The sequence below is a fragment of the Centropristis striata genome, chromosome 19 (genome assembly GCF_030273125.1).
Source record: "Centropristis striata isolate RG_2023a ecotype Rhode Island chromosome 19, C.striata_1.0, whole genome shotgun sequence".
Classification (NCBI taxonomy): domain Eukaryota; kingdom Metazoa; phylum Chordata; class Actinopteri; order Perciformes; family Serranidae; genus Centropristis; species Centropristis striata.
The window spans coordinates 10,310,239-10,330,378 of NC_081535.1; the positions used below are offsets into that span (position 1 = coordinate 10,310,239).

Below are 20,140 nucleotides of genomic sequence, written 5' to 3' on the forward strand. Positions count from 1 at the left end.
TGTCAAGTGTGTGACTTAAGGGGATTTATTATGCCCAAGTCAAAATAAAATGTGACTTCGGCAATTTTTTGAACATGCCTTTGTGAACTTTAGAGGGAAGCTGATGGCAAGACTCAACGTTGCTTCATTTTTATGTCTTCACGTCATGAAGAAGTAATGTGCCGGTGCTTTCATGGACTCCAGAGGGTTAAAGTATGTCTTCATAGGAGAAGTTATAAGGGTTATGTTAACAAACAGTTAGAAATGTTGTTTCAGTGTGTTATAAAATGTTTTAGAGGGGCTTAAAGTGAAGTGTTATCAGATATAGTAAGAAAAGACGTGTTACCTGCAAGTACTACTCTACTATAGTACAAGCCCTGTTCCTATTGTTTTGTTGGCTGAAACTGTTATTGATACCCAATCGTCTGAGCAGCGAGCAGCCACCATCAATAGCTCAACAAATTAAAATCTTCTCCACCTCACCAACCCAGGAAGGAAAAAAGGTAAACAAACACATTTCTTGGAGAAATTGATGAAGCCACAGGTCAAATGCCTGAGTGAATTTATGAGTCCTGCCGATGAAACATTTGGCCGTTTGAGTGAATAATCGACTCAGACAGGGGAAATAAGTTCTCGGTGAACAATAGGAAACTGTGCATTCAAGAGCTAAAAATATATTCCCCAGTACTAGGCTTTCACTTGTGTGTTTTATTGGCTTTTTGTAAAGATGCTTTCTGTTGTATCTTTTCCAAATAATCAATCTTTTTCTTTTTTGGTGTTTATGAAAATTGCATGAATGTCTTAATAATCTTTATTGTTAGTCCTTTTAAAGTTTATTGTGCAAATACAAGTGTCCCCCAGGATTTTAGTATTTTTCAAACATAGTCTGAGATTCCAGAAGAGAACATTGCTCAACAGGGAGATGTCGGTTGGCCAGTAAGAAGCTTATACAGTCATGGAAAAATATTAGACCATTGTTTTCTTCAATTTCTTCTTCATTTTAATCCCTGGTACAACTAAAGGTACATTTGTTTGGACAAATATAATGATAACAACAAAAATAGATCAAAAGAGTTTAAGGTAACGCTTTATATTAAGGTCCTTGTAATAACCATTAATTAACAAGTAATAAGGCCCTTGTAAGTCCTAACAAGATGCTTATTAACATTACTGTGTGTTTATAAGCCTATATAAGTGTTAATAATGGCATTATAATACAGCTAATAGCAGGCTATAAGAGATTTATAATAAGAACATTAATAAAAGCCTCATGAGTATCTTATAATTCTTCATAATAGCATTACAAACACCCATAACCCACCCATTATGTCTTTGCCATGCCTTTATTAATCTTTTGCTTGCTTATTGATATTAAAATATACTTTATTGCTCATCTTTTATAAGTTAACTATGCACTTGTTAACGGTTAACTATGCTTTTTGCAGCTAAAGGGATCTAAAGCGAGAACAATGCCTTATTACTTGTTAATTAATGGTTATTACAAGGACCTTAATATAAAGCGTTACAGAGTTTAATTTAAGAGCTGATATCTAACCATCTTCCATGGTTTTCTTGATTAAAAAAACAAAATCATTATCAAGAAAAACATGGAAAATGTCTAGATATCAGCTCTTAAGTTAAACGCTTATGAGCTTTTATTTTTTTTTAAACTGAAGAAAACAAGGGTGGTCTAATAATTTTCTCCATGACAGTACATTGTACGACATAGTTCAAAGTTTTAAAGATAGCTTCAAAGAACATATTCAAAACCTCTGCAGATTAAAAGACTCACAAAAAATGAACAGGCATTGAGCAACACCAAGTTAAAAGCAGGTGAGCTGTGGGCCTTTACATGTGTTTTTCTTGATCATAACTTAGTGACACACAGTGAGAAAGTTTAATAACAAATTAAAAACCCAAAATGCATTCACTGCAAGAAACGCTTGAGCATGCACATGTTTGCACCTCTCACATCCGGTTTGGGAGGCCATAAAGTAGATCCAGAGCAGAGTTTGGGAACTAATAACCCTCCCTGAGGTACTGGGGTCGCTGAAACCGACCGGGGTGTTGCAGCCACTTCTGCATCTGTGGCAGTCAGAAATTATAGAAACCTGCCGGATGGATCTGACTAACGACTGAAGACACTGCACTGTTAGCCACCTGTCAATCAAAGGTAGCCACGCCCCAAATCATAGGATTCTTTATCATCTATTTTCTTCTAAATTGGACAATTATTTATAAATTTACATCATATTGTCTTGAAGAATATATATATATATATTTTTTATTTTATTTTTACCAAAGACTGAGACCATATTGTTGTCATGAGAATTTTTTCTGAGGTAATAAATCAAATGAGAAGTTGACTCAGTTTGTATTGAGATAGATGGGACCAAAATGCTTCTGCAACCCCTGTCAGTGACCCCTGTTGATTTGTGGGCCTTTACATGTGTTTTTGTGGATCATAACTTAGTGACACACAGTGAGAAAGTTTAATAACAAATTAAAAACCCCAAATGCATTCACTGCAAGAAACACTTGAGCATGCACATGTTTGCACCTCTCACATCCGGTTTGGGAGGCCATAAAGTAGATCCAGAGCAGAGTTTGGGAACTAATAACCTCCCTGAGGTACTGGGGTCACTGAAACCGACCGGGGTGTTGCAGCCACTTCTGCATCTGTGGGAGTCAGAAATTATAGAAACCTGCCGGGCAACATATGGGGAGTGTTACGGCCGTTGCTGCTGCTCACTCTGTCTTTGTGATTTATCTTCCTGTCATGATGCCATGTGGTCATAGTGAATGGATCAAAAATCCAGAAAATTAAACTTTTGCCCTGCAGGTGCATTATTTTTGTGTGTGCCAAATTCCACATTGAAAACAACTCCCCTGGGGCTCCATATAGTCCAGGCACAGCATGGCTACCATTCAGATTGGAAACAATTACAAATGGCCTGAGCCCACTGGCCAGTAAGGTCATCTCACTACTAAAATCGATATGAGCAGCATTCAGGTATAATGGATGCTTTGTGGGCCTCGAACAGCACAGCAACTGATTTACCGTTAACAGGTGCACAATAATAACAGAGTGGAGGCAAGAGTTTAACCGCTGTAAAAATTCTGTGACCATTTCCACATTCTTCCTGAGTAAAAAACAACGCATAATAAAGGCATGAAATGCCCCAGCTGCATTTGTTTTTGACTTAAGTTAAATCTGCTGCTCGGGTCGTGGAAACTATATGCATTTTCTCCAGCCGATTTGATTGATTTTGTCGGACGTGTGAAACTACCTGAGTTTTGATGAAGGCAAAATTGAAGTACCATGACCAATCTGGATGACTAAAAAATGTACAAATTCAGACTGTGTGTCGCCAGTGATTCGCACCAGCCGGCCCTGCTACAGCTACAGCATGTTGATGTATCGTTTGGTGGTTTAATATTGATTTTTGGAAAGTGCATGATGCTGCTCTGGGAGCACAGGATATTAAGATTTAAACTTTGTTGTCTGGAACTTTTGTGATCTGTTGTCTATATATCATTTGGAATTCTTTCCTTCGCAAGACAAATCACAGTGAGAGAGATGTACGAAGGAAAACTGACAAAAGCATATTTTAATGGTAAAGCAAGGCATGGCATTAAACATATTGGTCTACAAGTAAAGGCAATTTGTCAGAGTCTATACTAGAACAAAGAACACACTGTCTTCCACCGCATCAAATGTGGCTGAAAAGTGAAAGATGACTCAAAGTATGAAAAATGCTTGATCATTGCCAGAAAACAGTGAAGCGGCAAAGTTGTGTTTGATTAATTCTTCTGTCTAAACTTTATACACACAGATGAGACGTGTCTGCCTTAACTTTAAATGATAAAAGAACATTTCATCATTGTTTAAGATAATTACACATTAAAAGATAATCATTCAAAGCATTTAATCTTCAATCTAAACTATATGTTCCAACATCTCCTCAGAAAAGGTTTGGACAATATCAATATGAAACAGAACTACTCGGTTAAATTTAGGAAACAAAGCTACTTAGTTAAGTTCAGAAAGAAAGGGTAGGGTCTGGGTTAAAATAACTACTTCCTTAATTAACTATTATTTTCCAGTTAAAATATTAACTTGTGGTTTCAAATGGTACAACAACAGCTTACTGTCAAGTCTTGTGTTTTTCGACCCATCCATCCACCTTGACCCCTCCCTTTGAGGACTTTCTCTGCCTTCATACCATATAGTTTATATAAATAATGGTCATAGTTACCGCGACTTCACTCATTGGTTTGTGGACTGCCCGTTTGAAGCATTGAGTTCAGTGTTACACTCTGCGCCATCTTTCTATTTTCTGTTGCCATCTTGGTTCCGTAAGCTAGGAGCAGACCATATTTGGACTGGGGACGAAGACGCAAGAGGTGGATCTATTGATGGATCTGACTAACGACTGAAGACACTGCACTGTCAATCAAAGGTAGCCACGCCCCAAATCATAGAATTCTTTATCATCTATTTTCATATTTCATATTGTCTTGAAGAAGATTTTTTTACTAACGACTGAGACCATAGTGTTGTCATGAGAATTTTTTCTGACGTAATAAATCAAGTGAGAAGTTGACTCAGTTTGTATTGAGATAGATGGGACCAAAATGCTTCTGCAACCACTGTCAGCGACCCCTGTTGATTTTTGGTAGAATACAGGCATAAAGCACTTCCAGATTTGCATCACTGCTCAGACCCGGAGGTTGCCGCCTGCATCGTACTACTACATCACTTTACTTCCTCCTTTTGCTTTCTGTCATAATGACTATGGACACTAGAGGTCGCCACCTCACAACTAACATCAATATGGATCGTATTAAGCTGCGCCCCCTGGCTCAGTGCAGTACTTTGTTGGTATAACTACGAACAGTGAATGAGAACAGCCTCTGCATTTACAAGGGAGAGATTTTTGTTTGTTTTAGAATTCTGCCATTAAAACCACAAGAATTGACTCTGTAAGTGACAGGAATTTCTACACAAGTAACAAGGTTCTGTATTTAATTATGTAGCACCTAGTCAGTGTTGGCTTAGTATCAGTGGTTGGCATTTTCAAATTCAGAGTTCAGGCTTCACACATTCTTAAAAAGCATGTGTAATTAAAAAGCTGAGGCAGAGAGCTGCAAAGGGTCACACTGCATTTAGATGAAGAGCACTCTAGGATGGTAAATGTTGATGATGTTTATTATGCAGTGCAGCTTTTAGGCCCTGTTAATGGCCTCGTATGATGGACTGACAGTCAACCTGTAGATTGACCTTTGACTTGCTGCTGTAATCAAAATGTATCTGCGCACCCACACTGAACCCACAAAGTGATTGGATGAGATGTTGATACGCAGCTTTTTCAGCTCAGCCAGAGAGACAGGAAACTGCAATATGGGTTTTATAGAGAGTGCCACCTATGGACCTCATCCATTTACAATGTCACTTTATTTTTCAAAAGAGATGACTCCATCACCTTGTCTTTTCTTTTAATTTAGAAAATCCACTCCAAGGTCTGTTGACAGCAGGAATCTTGGCCAGTACCTTAGATTAGGAGAGTCAGTTTCAGTTAGTTTTGCTATTGACAGCCCGACACCCATAAACTGGTAACTAACAATTAACTTACTTGTTCCGACTGGTCTCCCCTCAAAAATGTCGATATAAGGCATTTGTACATGCAGAATATGACTCACATTTATGTTTTAAAGACTGTCGTCCGCCGCCATCTCTCGTATGTAGTAGTAATGATAAACAGCTATGCGGAGTTTAAATGGCAGATGTCACACTGGATTGGTCTAACTGGATAACAGGGTTCATGTTCCACGTGAAAACAAAGAAAATTACTTTTTACATTACTTACATTTTTTGTTACAAAACTTACTTACGTTGTATGCGGAACTTACGTTGTTTGCGGAACTTATGTTATTTATATAACTCATGTTATTTACATAACTGTTAATGTAACTTATGTAAGTAAGTACATAAGTCACCCTTGTAACTACATCACTCCGGCATTACCGTACATTTATTTAGTGTTTAAAATGTCTTTTATAATGCCTTACCAGGAAGTTTTTTGCCCCAAACCTGGGTCAGTGGTTCTGTAGCCTAAATCCACCGAAACTCAGTCTTTTTTACAACCGTGTATGTATAATGATGTGTGTGGAGCAAGGTTCTGAGGTAGCAAAGTAGCATTAGCTCTTTGAATCCATTGCTCTCTACCACACTGATGACACCAAATGATCAACTAACTTTATGTCCTCCCTTTGTTGGTAGAACATGCAGATGAGCAGCACCAGGTTTCCTTCCTTTCATCATCCTGCAGACTTCTGACAGCTAATGAATGGGTGGAGCTCATCTGCCGACATGGAAATCTATAATCTATAGATTATATATTATTTAGATTAATCTATAGATCACCATGCCAGATCAAAAACATCCTTGTTGGTGACTATTGACATCTTAAACATTCAGTGATTATTCAGAAAATAAAAATGTTTGTGCTGATCAATAAGTTTACCTTGTTCACAGCATGTCACAGACACAGGATTGACTCATCCTACACAGTTTAATAAGGCCCGTTTCACATGGACATTACCCCCTATTTAATGAGAAGGCAGAAATAGCATAGGTGTAGTAAAAAGCAGGCTGAAGTGGAGAGGAGAAAGTTTGCTTGAAAGTTTTTCTTGTATTCAGAATGTCAATGCAGCAGTCTGACTTAGTGCAATGTCCCTGACACATTAAGTCAGACGCTGAACTAGGACAAAGAAAGACACATGGAGACAGAACCAGACAGAGAGTAATGGAGAACCATGGGTTGCATAAGGTACGGAGAGCACTAAAGTTTCTTGGTGCTTAGCTATATATTTTTTCATACTTTAACTTCTTTCTTTATATTGTTGCATGGGAAATAATTAGGTGGTTAGAATGAGAATAATGAGTGTGGGATTTGGGATGGAGTTTAGAGTGTAATGCGGTCAGAATAATTTTCAGGCCTTTTATTGTGTAGCATGAAAGTTTAGAATAACTGATTGCTGAAGTGTAAGGCACAATCATTACACTGAATAAGGAAACGCTGCACTGCAATTAAAAGGGCAGACTTGCCTTCAGGATTTCCATATTAAGTTGTGTTTTTCTCCACTTACTGCAATCACAGCCAATGTATATGGATGCTTTTAACTTCATCACTGAGCTCAATTGGTTCAGGTCACATATATTGTTTAGTTTTTATGCAAGGTAATTTAATACACCTTTTTCCCCCCTACGAAGCGAGAAGTTTTCTAAGTGAGGTATGTGGAGTCGAAGTTTTACATGTTTCGGACTTTTTAATCTTCTTAGATTGTCATGTTCATGTTCCTGCTGCAGACCTAATCTAATCCAGACCAGTTTACATTCAGAGTGTCAGATTAAAATTATCTTAAAAGCATCTTTCGCTAACAGCTCATTGGAAATAGCATCAATCTATAATCAATCTAGAAGTGATACAAATTCTCAACTGAGGGCGTAAGTTGTATATGCACATTTATTGTGTTGTAACATTATATTACATTGCATTTTTTCTTTTCTTTTGTTTCTTTGTTTCTTTTCTTGCTTGTTATTCTTATGGTAGTTGCTGCTCTCACTGAACTACTGAATATGGATTTCCATGTACATTAGCCAAAACTGATATTAAAAAAAATATTCTTTAAAATCCAGATTGCATAGACTACGTTAACGGTTCACTTTATCATTAATCAGTATGATGTTTACTTGCATATTCAATTCTCTATCCCTCCACAGATTTCCTTGAGGCTTGGCAGGCATAAACTCTGTAAAGCATGAATGAACTCTGGACAGAGTTCACTACAACAGATATGGACACATTTTACTAATATGATATTTGTGCTTCCCTAAAAGTGATTTCTAAGTATCCTTCATTATGAGACAGTGTCTGATCTAAATGCAGTTCTTAAGCATATCTAAATATGCTGCAGTTAGTTTAAGGTTTAAGAGCTGTAAAAATGCACATCGGTCAAGTTCAAAATATCGTCACCCTGTTAAAATAATCGCCCAACTCATTTTTTTTCAAGTTTTGCAGGAAACACAAAAACTTCACCAAAAGTGTAACATATGACATTTATTGATCCTTTCACTCAAAAAGGATGTAACAAAGGATGACTATTGGCATAGTAATAACGCTGTGTGTAAATTATGTAACTTAAGAGAAATAAATGACTTAGGCAATTTTTTGAACATGCCTTTGTGACTTAAGCAAGATATGGTAACACTTTATTTTGAAGGTGTCTACATAAGAGTCACACAAGCCTGTCAGAAACATGACATGACAAGTATCATGAGCATTAATGTTACTTCAAAGTGTCATTAATGTTCATGACACATCCCATGTCATGTTTATGACACGCCCATGTCACTCTTATGTAGACACCTTCAAAATAAAGTGTTACCAATATTAGTGTCAACAATAAAACACTGATAAACTAAACTGATAACTAAACAATCTCCCTCTAGCTCTTCTTTGCTGGGTTCTTATCTGATGCCTATGAATGTGGCAAATTGTCAAAGAAGTGATGATCTTAAAGGGGTAAAATCACATGATCTGATCAACTGAGGATGTAGGCGATTTTACCATAGGTGGCCGGCGTCATGAGGAGATGATTTAGGCAAAAAAAACAATTTTGATAAAAAATGACTTAATAATAATTTTAATAGTGTGATGATGCTATAGAGTACATAGAGTGGTCATATCAATATTTTAACTTTTGAATTTGCAAAACTGGTAATTTTCTGCCAGGATTGCTACCTTGACAGAAACAGTGTTGCTATTTGCTGGAGAAATATTTTTTCATGTTCAAAAAGGCCGAATTAGGTGGCATCAGTCCATTTTGTGTGATAGTGGAGTCAAATGACAAACTGAACAACTGAAGAAGAAAGCCTGAGTTAAAGCGAGTTGATAACCACCAACGTGGGACTAATTATCTATGACTGGATTTTTCGGCCTTATCGAGCCAGCTAAGGCAGAGAAACCCTGGTTCTGTCAAACTTTAGTACAGCCTTTAGTGTGATGTTTGTTTGTTGTTATCATTTCCATCCCCACCCTTGTAGAAAGTACTGGTGGCTCTTTGTGACATGCAAAACATCTTTTACAAAACAATTACAACTGTTTGGCTAATTGGGATGGATAAACACACTCAAACACCCTGTCAGCTTGCTTTTTGTTTGCCAAAATTCTTAGATCCCAACTGCTACTAATGTCACATTGGCCTGACACGGGGAAGCTGCCAAATTATAGCAACAGAGGTGTGCGACCGGACCAGACTGTGTCTGGCAGTCCTGGCACAGAAACCAAGTTGAACTTTTTTTTTCTCTGATCACAGTACTCTCAGAGAGGCAGTGTTCGCCTTTAATTAGATGTTACAGAATATAGACCCAAAGCTTATTGGAGGAAAAGAATGAGGAGAGAAAAACAAAGACAAACAGGAGAAAATGTGAATGAATGCAGCTGCCTTCCACTCTGCATCGCTTACAATAAGCTGTTGAAAAGTCATCAGCCATATGGAGAGTGAAATCTCTTATGTTGCTCCATTCTTGTTTTCCTTCAGGCGAAAGATAAACTTTCAGACTTACAGTTCACTGCTTTATAATATCTCATTCTTTTTTCCTTTGACATTCAAAGTATTTAAATGCGAAGGTATTCACAGATTATTTTCAATAGCAATGGAGAGTTGCACACACAATATGTCCTTGTGGAAGGTGTAGTAGTAATGCGGAATGTATTACCTGATGGGAATGTCAGTCATAGTTGGTTTTATTTGTAGTGAGGTCACAGGTATTAAAAATGCACTTAATGTGCACATAATGTATTCTGGTTACTGTGCTATGACTGTAAGTGGCAACAACTTGAATAGCCTCAATTAGTATGAACTTGACAATTATACACTTCCAGACAAGTCCTGCACACACGCACACACACACACACACACACACACACACACACACACACACACACACACACACACTTTTTCTTCTATCTTTGTGAGGACCCTCATTGGAATACTGAAGTCCCTAACCCCTTACCCTAACCCTTAACCAAACATCCACAAATAAATGCCCAACCCTAACTTAAACCTAATTGTAACCTTAACCCTAAAACAAAGTCTGAACTCTCAAACAAGCCTTTAAAGAAGTGAGGACTGGCCGAAATGTCCTCACTTCCCCAAGATGTCCTCACTCTGTTCGTTAAATTGGTGTTCCGGTCCTCACTATGTAGGAGATACAAGAACACACAGACACACAGACACACACACACACACACACACACACACACACACTTCTATGCCTACAGAAATAATTCTAACATAGAAACCAAGTCCCAGTTCTCAAACGGTCCTTGAAAATGTTTCACTTCACAAAACTCTGAAGGTTTAAAACATCACTTGATTTCCACTTTTCACAGAGACAAGTAGAGGAGCACACTGTATACTGTTCACACTGGAATTGTCTTAATGGGACTTTTCTCCCAGAAATCAAATACTGTACATATTTGTCCTTTTACCCAAAGTGCTATTCATCAATGCTTTGGTACGAGTTGCTGAGTGCTGGAGATAGAGATGTGAGAATGTTCTTCAAGAAGAACATTTTTACATGCCCAATGTTAAAAAAAAAACACAATATTTTTACCCACATAACATACCTGTTTTCACCCTCAGTCTGAAACTCTGACTGCCTCTTTAAGCCCCCCTCCTGAAACAGCCCAGTCTGCTCTAATTGGCTAGTGTAGAAAAACATGGCGCACATTCACAAGTGTGCTATATACAAACAAAAAAATGGCTCAGTAAGGAGAGGAATCTGGGATATGTCAATGGTGGTTGAGTAGGCGAGAAAAGGCGAGATTTGCCAGTCTCATTAATATTTTTGAACTCTCCCTGTGAAAAAAAAACAACCACAATACCTTCACCCCAGGATCTTAAAACAAACAAAGGCATGATAAAACCTGTTATCAGCACCTTGGACAACAATCAAGGCTGAACTACTTTTATCACCAGCTGAACTTTATATGACATCGGGAAAAGTTTCTGATCCAGAAGCTTCCAGGCATGTCAAAAGATTGCAGATACTTGTAGGTTTCACATCTATTTAACTGCACTGCACATTAGAAAAAATGAATAGTTTTAAAGTGTTGTGGTGTGATAGCAAAAGGCATGCCATGTGTACAACACAACTCATTTCCTGAACTATGAAAGTTACATTCCAGTCTGCTTCCTGTGAGTGCTGCAGAAGATGTTTGATAGAGCAGACGTCTTGGCTGCAAATTTATAGATAAATTACATTTTTAATGGATTTGCGTTCCTGGCATAGCATCATCAGATTGGGGACACTTTGATTTGCACAAATCCATTAACCAAATTTAAATACTTTTTTAGAAATGTAGGCAATCAGGACCTCCTGCACACCTGTGGCTTGGCTTAATACTTTAGCCTCACCACAGGATTCAAAATATTAAAACGTGAACTATGAATTAGATGGTGATGGTGCTGATGGTGTTGCCTGAGAGAAGGTGTCTGGCTGTCAAAAAGCTTAAGACTTGAAGATAACTTTTTCCTGCAGAGCCAACTAAAGCGAATAACAAGTGAATACTATGAGTAATTTCTCATGCAAAGGGAAACAGCTGTGTCAGGCATGAGCTCTCATGCTGCACCACCAATAAGCTCTTGTTTTACACACAGCTGGTTGTGGTGTATTACGATCAAACTCATACATGTTAACGAAGCTCTTGGGGTGTCTGGAAGTCTATTTTCTCCACTTCCAATTTGTCATTTGGGGAAGGGGAACCTGAGGGGAAAGTGCACTCGCAAGCAGTGAACCTGTGATATTTGAGAAATGTTTGTTTACTTGTCTTAAGTCTCTCGGCTCACACAGGTTTTCTCTAATTCCCTGACCTGCCTGACCCTTTAAGAAGAAGGAGTGCACTTCCCCCTTAAAGTGTCTCTGTCTGAAGCTGTTTTCTGCTCTAATGTTTGTCATTTCCAAAGAAGGAAAGGCTTACTTGATTATCAACTTCACTAACCTTATGTGTGGCGTGATTATAAGAGGGTATTAGATTAACTCTTTTTTTTTCATCAAAGTACAATCGAGTACCTTTCAGCTCCAAGTGTGGGGAGTCTGGTGCCACCTGAGTCAAAGTGGCACTATTTCCAGAGACCCTCGATTGGCTACAGACAGCAGGGGACGGCGTATAAGAGGTTTTACATGAAAGCTCTTTCTCCCCTCTCCTGTCAAGGTTCTTTCTCACTAACTAAACAATTTCCTTCCTTCCTTTCTATAAGCTATTCATAAAATAGAGTTGAAGAATCTTGAAGAAGCTTGTACTACATGTGACTTGGTGTAATCAGGACAAAAGTAGGAAACAAATCTATACATTAGGGCTGCACGAATATGATAATCACAATTATTTTGATCAATATTGTAATCACGATTATTAATCAAGATTATTCATCATGTTAGGGAAAACATCTGTATTTTAATCGCACTACTTTTAAACAAACAAAAGGAACAGTTTTTAGTGTCCGGTGCTTGTTGTAAACAACGAGATCGCTAAGTGAACACCTCCCGCTGCAGCAGCACATACACACTGTACTGCTACACAGCTAACTGTTAGCCTATTAGCAATTTGCAGACTGGACACTTAGGGGTAAACATCCCCTCCGGCTCTGCAGCTGTGAGAGACTGCTGCAGGAGGACTGTGCTGCTTCTACGCTCTTAACGAGCCTCCGACCCCACGGCTCATTAAGAAGAGTAAGAACGAGTTTTCAAAAGTCTCCAATAGCACCAGAAAAAGTTGCTGGATTTGTCGCCAGTTGCTTTTTTGAAAAATAGTCGCTAAGGGGGTCTGAAAAGTCGCTAAATATAGCAACAAAGTTGCTAAGTTGGCAACACTGCTTCGCCGGCTACCATTCGACAGCAACCATTATGTCTAGGTATGGGGACATATACTGTCATCAGCAGCGGAACGCTAATATAGAAAACGCTCCAGTGGCCCATGTCATATGGGTTGTAGGACTCGTTGGTAATTTGTATAGTGCATCCCAAGACTGTACTTAACAATACTGTAAGTAAAAGAGAGAGTGCCGAGCTCAGCAAAACTTTGCTGGTCAGACTGATTAAATAGGATTACATACACGTGAAAATGAACAACGGAACGAAGCACGAACAGCACTGGAAGCTTTTCGCAGCCGTTCCCGCTTTTAGCTGATTGACTAGAAATAAGAACAGCAAGCCCTCTCTAAATCATTGTTCCTTCACAGCTGTGGCTCAGTGTAAAGCCTCTTAAAATGCAACAGACATCTCACCATGCCTGCTTTCCTCACTTGCCGGGAATCATTTCTGTAATTGCTACAGCCTATACTCCTCTTTTTTTAATTTCTTCAAGTGCATCCACCGGACTCCCGCTCGCTCATGGCACGTCTCCCACGGATCATTCCACCTAGCCCTGAGCATGAAAGCCATCTTAATCAAGCGTCCTATATCAATACGGTTGAGTAAATCTGTGCAAGCCAGCACTCTCATCAGTCACAGAATTTACCCTTATAGGGCCAGTGCAACCCCGGAGATTAGAAAGCCAATATCTTAACAAAGGTATTTTACCGGTCTCAAATGATTTTTAGTAGTTACATTATTGAGCGGATGTTTTCATTTAGCACTCCATCCTTCAGGGGAATTTAATAGATTTTCTTGTTCTTTCTTGTTCAACACAAAAGGAATTATTTTGTGATTATCCGAGACCACAACTGATTTTTCAGGCTGTTTTTATTTTGCCAATTTTATTTAGTTTTATTCTTGTTGTGCTGAAAGTCATCCTTGCATGGTGCCAGACAGAACTTGTGGCGTACAATTGGCTGGAAGTAAATAATTTTGCAGAAGTATTGATGGATAAGGTAGAGAGGTATTTAAATATTTGTCTCCGCCACCTTGAGTGTTAGCTCAAGGTTGTTGCTGCACTGCACAAAAACACAGCAATCTTCCCACATCTCTGCTGAAGATGAACCTGTTGTCTTTGCTGGAAGGGACACAATTTGTAAAGAAAGAAAAAAAAAATCCTTGTTCATTCTGTCTAAATGAAAGAAAACCCTCATTCTGTTTAGCCGTATTGAAAACCTTTAATGGAGGACGACCTTGACATGTTGTGCATTTTACGTGTAGGAGCCAACAATGAATGTGTTTCTGAAACAAGAGGAAATGTTCTAATCTCATAAAGAAACACTGTATCTGCCGAGATTTCCAGCAAACTAAACAACTAAATAAAGTCATAATGTTGATGCAGATCAACAGTTTTTTCACGAGTGTTGTCAATGTCAATACTATCTCATTTGTTTACGTTCCATTTACTTTTCATTAAGGAAGCATCAGGCCTGTGATTGTAGCTCCATTTAGCAAAACAAGACTCCTCTCTGGGGGGAAGGAAATGACATTAAGAAGAAAGAGTGCAAAATGCCTTTTAATGGTTTGTAATAAGGCTGGGAAGCCAGAAGCTATGCAATATCTATTTCTGCCTAAACCCGTCTGCCCCCTGATCCATGACCAATCTGATCAGTGCAGCTTGGAGGGGAAATAATATGCAGAATGTAATAATCTGTTTCAGCGGCTCTTTGGTTCTTACATTGGAAACAGAGCAGCACCGCCCAAAATGGCGGAGAAGTAGATAGAGGTTTAGATCTATTTAACAGAGCCTTCCAGCCCAGAGGGTTTTTTATTTTATTTTTTATCTCATATAAGTCATAAGAATATGTATGAAAGACTTCTAGCCGTTTTTTCAAATTTTTTTCTTCCCTTACTAGGCATTTGTGTTCTGTCAAAAATCATTCTACTGTATCTAACATCAGTTCATGCTCAGTGGTTGTCCCTTCTGTCTGTGGCCCAGTTTCCTTTTTTCTCCCTCTTCTCTCTTTCCCCGACTGTCTGTTGCACACACAGAGACAAGAAAAAAAAGAAAAGAGAGAAGCCTTATACTTTTTTTAAATTCCACTGATACTAAACGTGTGTGTGCATGTTTTCAAGTAGAGAAAATGTGATAAATGAGGATGAAAGTGAAAGTGAATAAATCACTCTTGCAGAAGGCTCTGAATCACTAATTTAAAATGTTTAAATAATTTTTTAGTACTCCCTAATTTGGCTCATTTCATGTCCAATTTGTAGGAATATTATTAAATGCAATGCACCATAGCTTTTTACATAATGTAGGAAAAATCTAGCAAAATTTGCTTGGAGCTGAGCTGACGTGACTTAACACAGTATTTGAACCATGACCGTACAGCCAGTCTCACTCATAACCCTTTAGCATTTGTACAAAATGAAACTGGCCTGCCATAAACTGCAATATTAACCCATCCACTGTGATATTATCTTAGAGTACCAGACGTCAAAAAAAAATAAAAATAAAAATAAAAAAGACCTAAAACAACTGCCCCAGGAGACATGTGTTCATGAGTCTGTGTTGTTCTGGAGTCAACCTGTGCAATGTCTCAAACATATACTTGCTTTTGATCCGCCTGTACGCAACCGGCTGTGTCGTGAGCTAAAATGTTCCCATACTTGCGTACGTACAACACGTGTTACTGGAGGATTCCTCTAGAGCAGGGGTCTGCAACCTTTACAAACTAAAGAGCCATCGTTGGCCAAAAAAAGAGAAAAATATCATAATGGAGCCGCATACCTTATTTTGAGCCTTACTATGAAGATGAAACAGCCAACTAAGTCTAAATGAACCGACCCATAATACTAATAGGTCATAATGTACTGAATATACGTAAGCTGAATAGCAAAATATCTTTCAAGTACCATTTGAGAATGCACTTTTTCAATTTGTGAGTAGGGAATGGACTGTATTAATATAATACTTGTGAATTGAATAACTTATTTGAATAATTTCTGATGATTTTTAATGATGTCTACAATGTTTTATTGCTTTTACATTATCATTGTTAAGTGACTTATTTTTATTTCTTTTTTGGACACCAGGAAGACTAGCTTGTCCCATTTTGGTGACAGCTAATGGTGATCCTTTTAACAATTAACAAAAAACAATAATGAGCATTTATTAGTATGATTTTGTCCAAATGCAGCCAGGACCCAAGTGCAAATGAGAGGCCAGAATTGAAGGAAAAATTCAAAAATAGGCTTGATGTTGGCAAAATTCAGAGCCTTAGACTTTATTCATCTATGGTGCACATTTTAGTTGACTAAAGTGTAAAAATAACATAGAATGTAATGCTGTATGTAAGCAACACATTTTTATAATTCAGGAATACAAATTGCTTTGGGCCTTCACCAACAATCAATGAAAATGAAAATGTAAAGAGAATAGAAAATACATTTAATTTGGTATAATTTTTTTGTCACAGCCACGGGGAGCTGCTCTAGAGGAAGCACCACATAAATCAAACCATGTAAGAGCTAAAAAAAACAAAAAAAAACAGTGAAGTAGAGCTGCCAAATGTGCCTGTGGTGTAATGGAAACAAACATGGCAACACTGGAAGAGGTTTATGTAATGGTGATTCTCAGATCACGGTGGCGTAAAGAGGTGAAAGGTGACTGATAACAAAGCTTAGCCAGCTCAGGTGTTTGATGACTGGCCCCATCTGCACCATCCCCACTCAATTTTCCATTATTTTCCGCCATGTATGGACGTCCTGGTACACACAAGCCTACACTGCTTTTAGCGGTTATATGCATATTGCATTTCGTGGGCGTATAGCTTTAATTTTTTGACGGCATGCACAACCAACTGCTCCACACCACCGCAGGATATGCTAGGCTGAGGTCATGCGTTTGTGTACACATAGACCTCCTCCCTATGCTGACTTTGTCACTCTTTATACCCATGATATTCTGTGTTTCTGTGTTCAACATACATGTTCAACTTCTTGGCTGATATGGTTAAGGGATGCTGACATTTCTGAGGCAGAAAATTACATAAGACTTTCTGCTAGCACTCTTGACCATATATGATGAAGACGTGGAACAGTGTAACTACGCCTACGCAAACACATATGACTTGGTTAGCATATATGGGCAATGTTTACCTGCCACACACACACACACACACACACAGCTTTGTTTATTTCTCTTCTTCTTTTTTAAGGAAGATGGAAGAGAGGAGGAAGAAGGTAAAGGAGAATAGGAAGGAAGGTAAAGGAAAGGAAGAAGAAAGGGAAAAAAATCAAGCAGCTTCTCTCTTTTCTCTCTTTTGTGACTGCTTATTTCTTTAATTAATAAAAAACAGATTGTACATTTTTAGTTTTTAAATTAACTTGAGTTGTTACAGTGTAGGCGTAATAAACTATGCTTCAGCCTTTTCGGTCCAAATGTCTATTATCAATTTTCTTTCTCTGTTTACTTATTGTTTACTTTGATCAATGTTTTTTTCTGGTTTGTTACTTTTCTTTTAATGATATGTATTGACCGAAATAAACATTAACGGAATGGAAACAGAAAATGTTGCTCATGAGTACTGTACCCTCGTCCAATCCTTAATGCATGCCAGAACTGAGTCCAGCGCTGTTGCATTAAAAACGTGTCTTGATCTCCACATCTCTGACTCCTCATCCATTCCTCAATCTACCAAAATTTGCATCCTATCAACCCATGTCACCTAACTATCTCCTTTGTTCCTGTCAGAATTACTACGGCCACTAAAAGCCGACTAACAATAAACATCAATATGCTTCACATTAAGCTGTTTTTTCAGACAAAAGCAAGTATATTTCAGCCTTAACTGCATCCAGTAGCTAAGTTCGTAATAGTCGCTTATAAGCCCAACCCTGTTATTTTCCTAACCTTAGTTATGTGGTTTTGTTGCCTCCTGATAACCGATTCCTGTCAACACAGTTTATTTTCGACTCTCAGAGAAACAGCAACAGATGTCTAGAAGAGTGAAGTTATCTAATGTCAAATGTTGCCATTAGATAACAATCTTGTTGTTGTAAAGCCTGTGGTGCAACCATGTACATATCTGAGTTTAGTCGTTCAATACTACTCTGGAGCTCATGGTCCCAACCCCACACAAACACACACAAGTCCTCTAGTCTAGACTATTGTACATTTTCATCCAGCTTGTTGTGTAGTAGGAGGTCTCAAGGGTGAGATCATTTGTAATATTGATTGCTTCCACACAGGTGAAATAAGTCAAGTTGTTCCTTTCTTTAGTGTGTATGGATGAGTTTCTGATGATACCTGCTGCATACAGCTTCATTCGGCCTTTTATGAAGTCTCTTTTCTCTATTTATTAATTTGTGATGTATGTGGATTTATCACCTCCTTTCCTGGATATGAATCTGGTCAGGTGATTGCAGAAAAGTGATTAACAAATTAACATTTGTAAAACAACAACTTGTGGTTTTACATTTAGGGGACAGATGTGCAGAATTTTCTCATATGGACAGAAGTCTTGTAATGTGGCCTATCTCAGTTGAACTGCTGACAGTGGTCAAATTAACACATGTAACTGTCTCTCCCAAGACAAATAGTTTCGGATTGTATCCAGAGTGTGTAATGACCTGAAACTAATATGTATTATTTGTCAGCATAACATTAGCCATCTTCTTCACCACTTAGTGAAGAATGCTGAATCTGAGCCAGGCTAAATTGAACAATGTCCATTACACACTCCCCTTATTTTGGTGCCTTTTAAACTGTTTTTGCTCTTTACACTGCTGGGAAGTACTGATGCAGCACTACTCCTCTGCATCTGTCCATTATATGGATTGCATTCAATGTGTTCAGTGTCCAGCATTCATATCAAGAGCCAGTCATTTTCTGTTTGGTAAAGGGCACATGAGACAGAATCAAATGCATTGTGATTGAACTTTTAAATATTTTTATCATTATTTTTAAATCTCAAAAGACCAACACGTATGGTAACCACATATATTATTGAAGTGAAACCTTTGTGCTACACTGCTGCTGCTGTGGGAAATTGCTTGTATAAATTGAAATTTTCATCAGGCATCATACTTTGAAAGATCTCACCACAGTAATAGCTTGTGTTGTGACGTCTGCAGAGAGACAATCAGCATCTGGCAGGTCAAGACACTGAAGTCAAGCCTGAGAGAGAGGGGCCACGGAGAAACAGAGACAGAAAGCAGGAGATTAATGAAACAATACTGAGTAACGAGAAAGTGTTAGACTGAGAGAATGAGAGAATCGGGATGAAAGAGAACGAAACAAAACGGGGGTGTAAAGGCGATGATGACTATCCGTCACTGCAGGTACTCCCAGTGCATTACGGGGTGACATGAGTGATTATGGAGCGCTGTAGAGTAGACCCCAGTATCCCCTCTGACTGCTCCACTCATGAATTATGGTTGTTGCCTGGCAGCTCTGGAGGCTCCACAGGCCTCAGAGATGGCGATGGATAAGTCTGACCTGCCACTTGGACTTAGGGTCTACATCCCCAATCCATCAGGCAGAGTGAGATGAGGCGTCTAGATAGACACTCCAGGCCTGAGAGATGAAGAGATGTGTTCCCCATGAGTAACGTAAATTAATACATTCAGCATCGGTGATGATTATAATGACCGGAATCCAGATAGTGTGTAATTATGTTACTTCATGAGGCCGATGACGGGGCAGTGGGAGGAAGGGGGGAAAAAGTTTTACAGTATAATCAGTGGAAGGCAGAGGCCAGTTTCTTTGGAACTTATGTATGATTGTTCATTTATTCATTTTTCAATCTTCAGAGAACACATATTCTCAGAAAGTGGTTTGTATGATTTCTTTCAAAACTTTTGCAGCATTATTGATATGATATCCTACTAAATGTGACAGCATGAACTTAAATGACTTAAAATGCACGATTGAGATCATACACTCATGAGGAAATCATTTTTATTTTCTTGTGGACTTTACAATCTGAACTCTTTTTGCAGCCAGTGGAGTCGCCCCCTGCTGGCAATTACTGAGAATGCAGGTTTAAGGCACTCCCACTTGCTTTCACTTTTTAGACCTGGAAGCTACATAACTAGCTAAATAACACATTATATAGATCCATTACACACAGAATTAAACATTTCATGTCTTTATTTATTTAATTTCTTCTAATTATAATGATTGTGGCTTACATTTAATGAAGACCTAAAATTCAGTGTCTCAAAAAATTGGAA

General features: G+C 38.3%; 1 long non-coding RNA gene across 1 annotated transcript in view; it reads right to left on the minus strand.

Annotated features, from left to right (window-relative positions):
• The window catches only part of LOC131992720 (uncharacterized), a 190,164-nt gene that overhangs the window by 77,907 nt on the left and 92,117 nt on the right, over positions 1–20,140 (minus strand). The gene's annotated exons all lie outside the window — the stretch shown is intronic.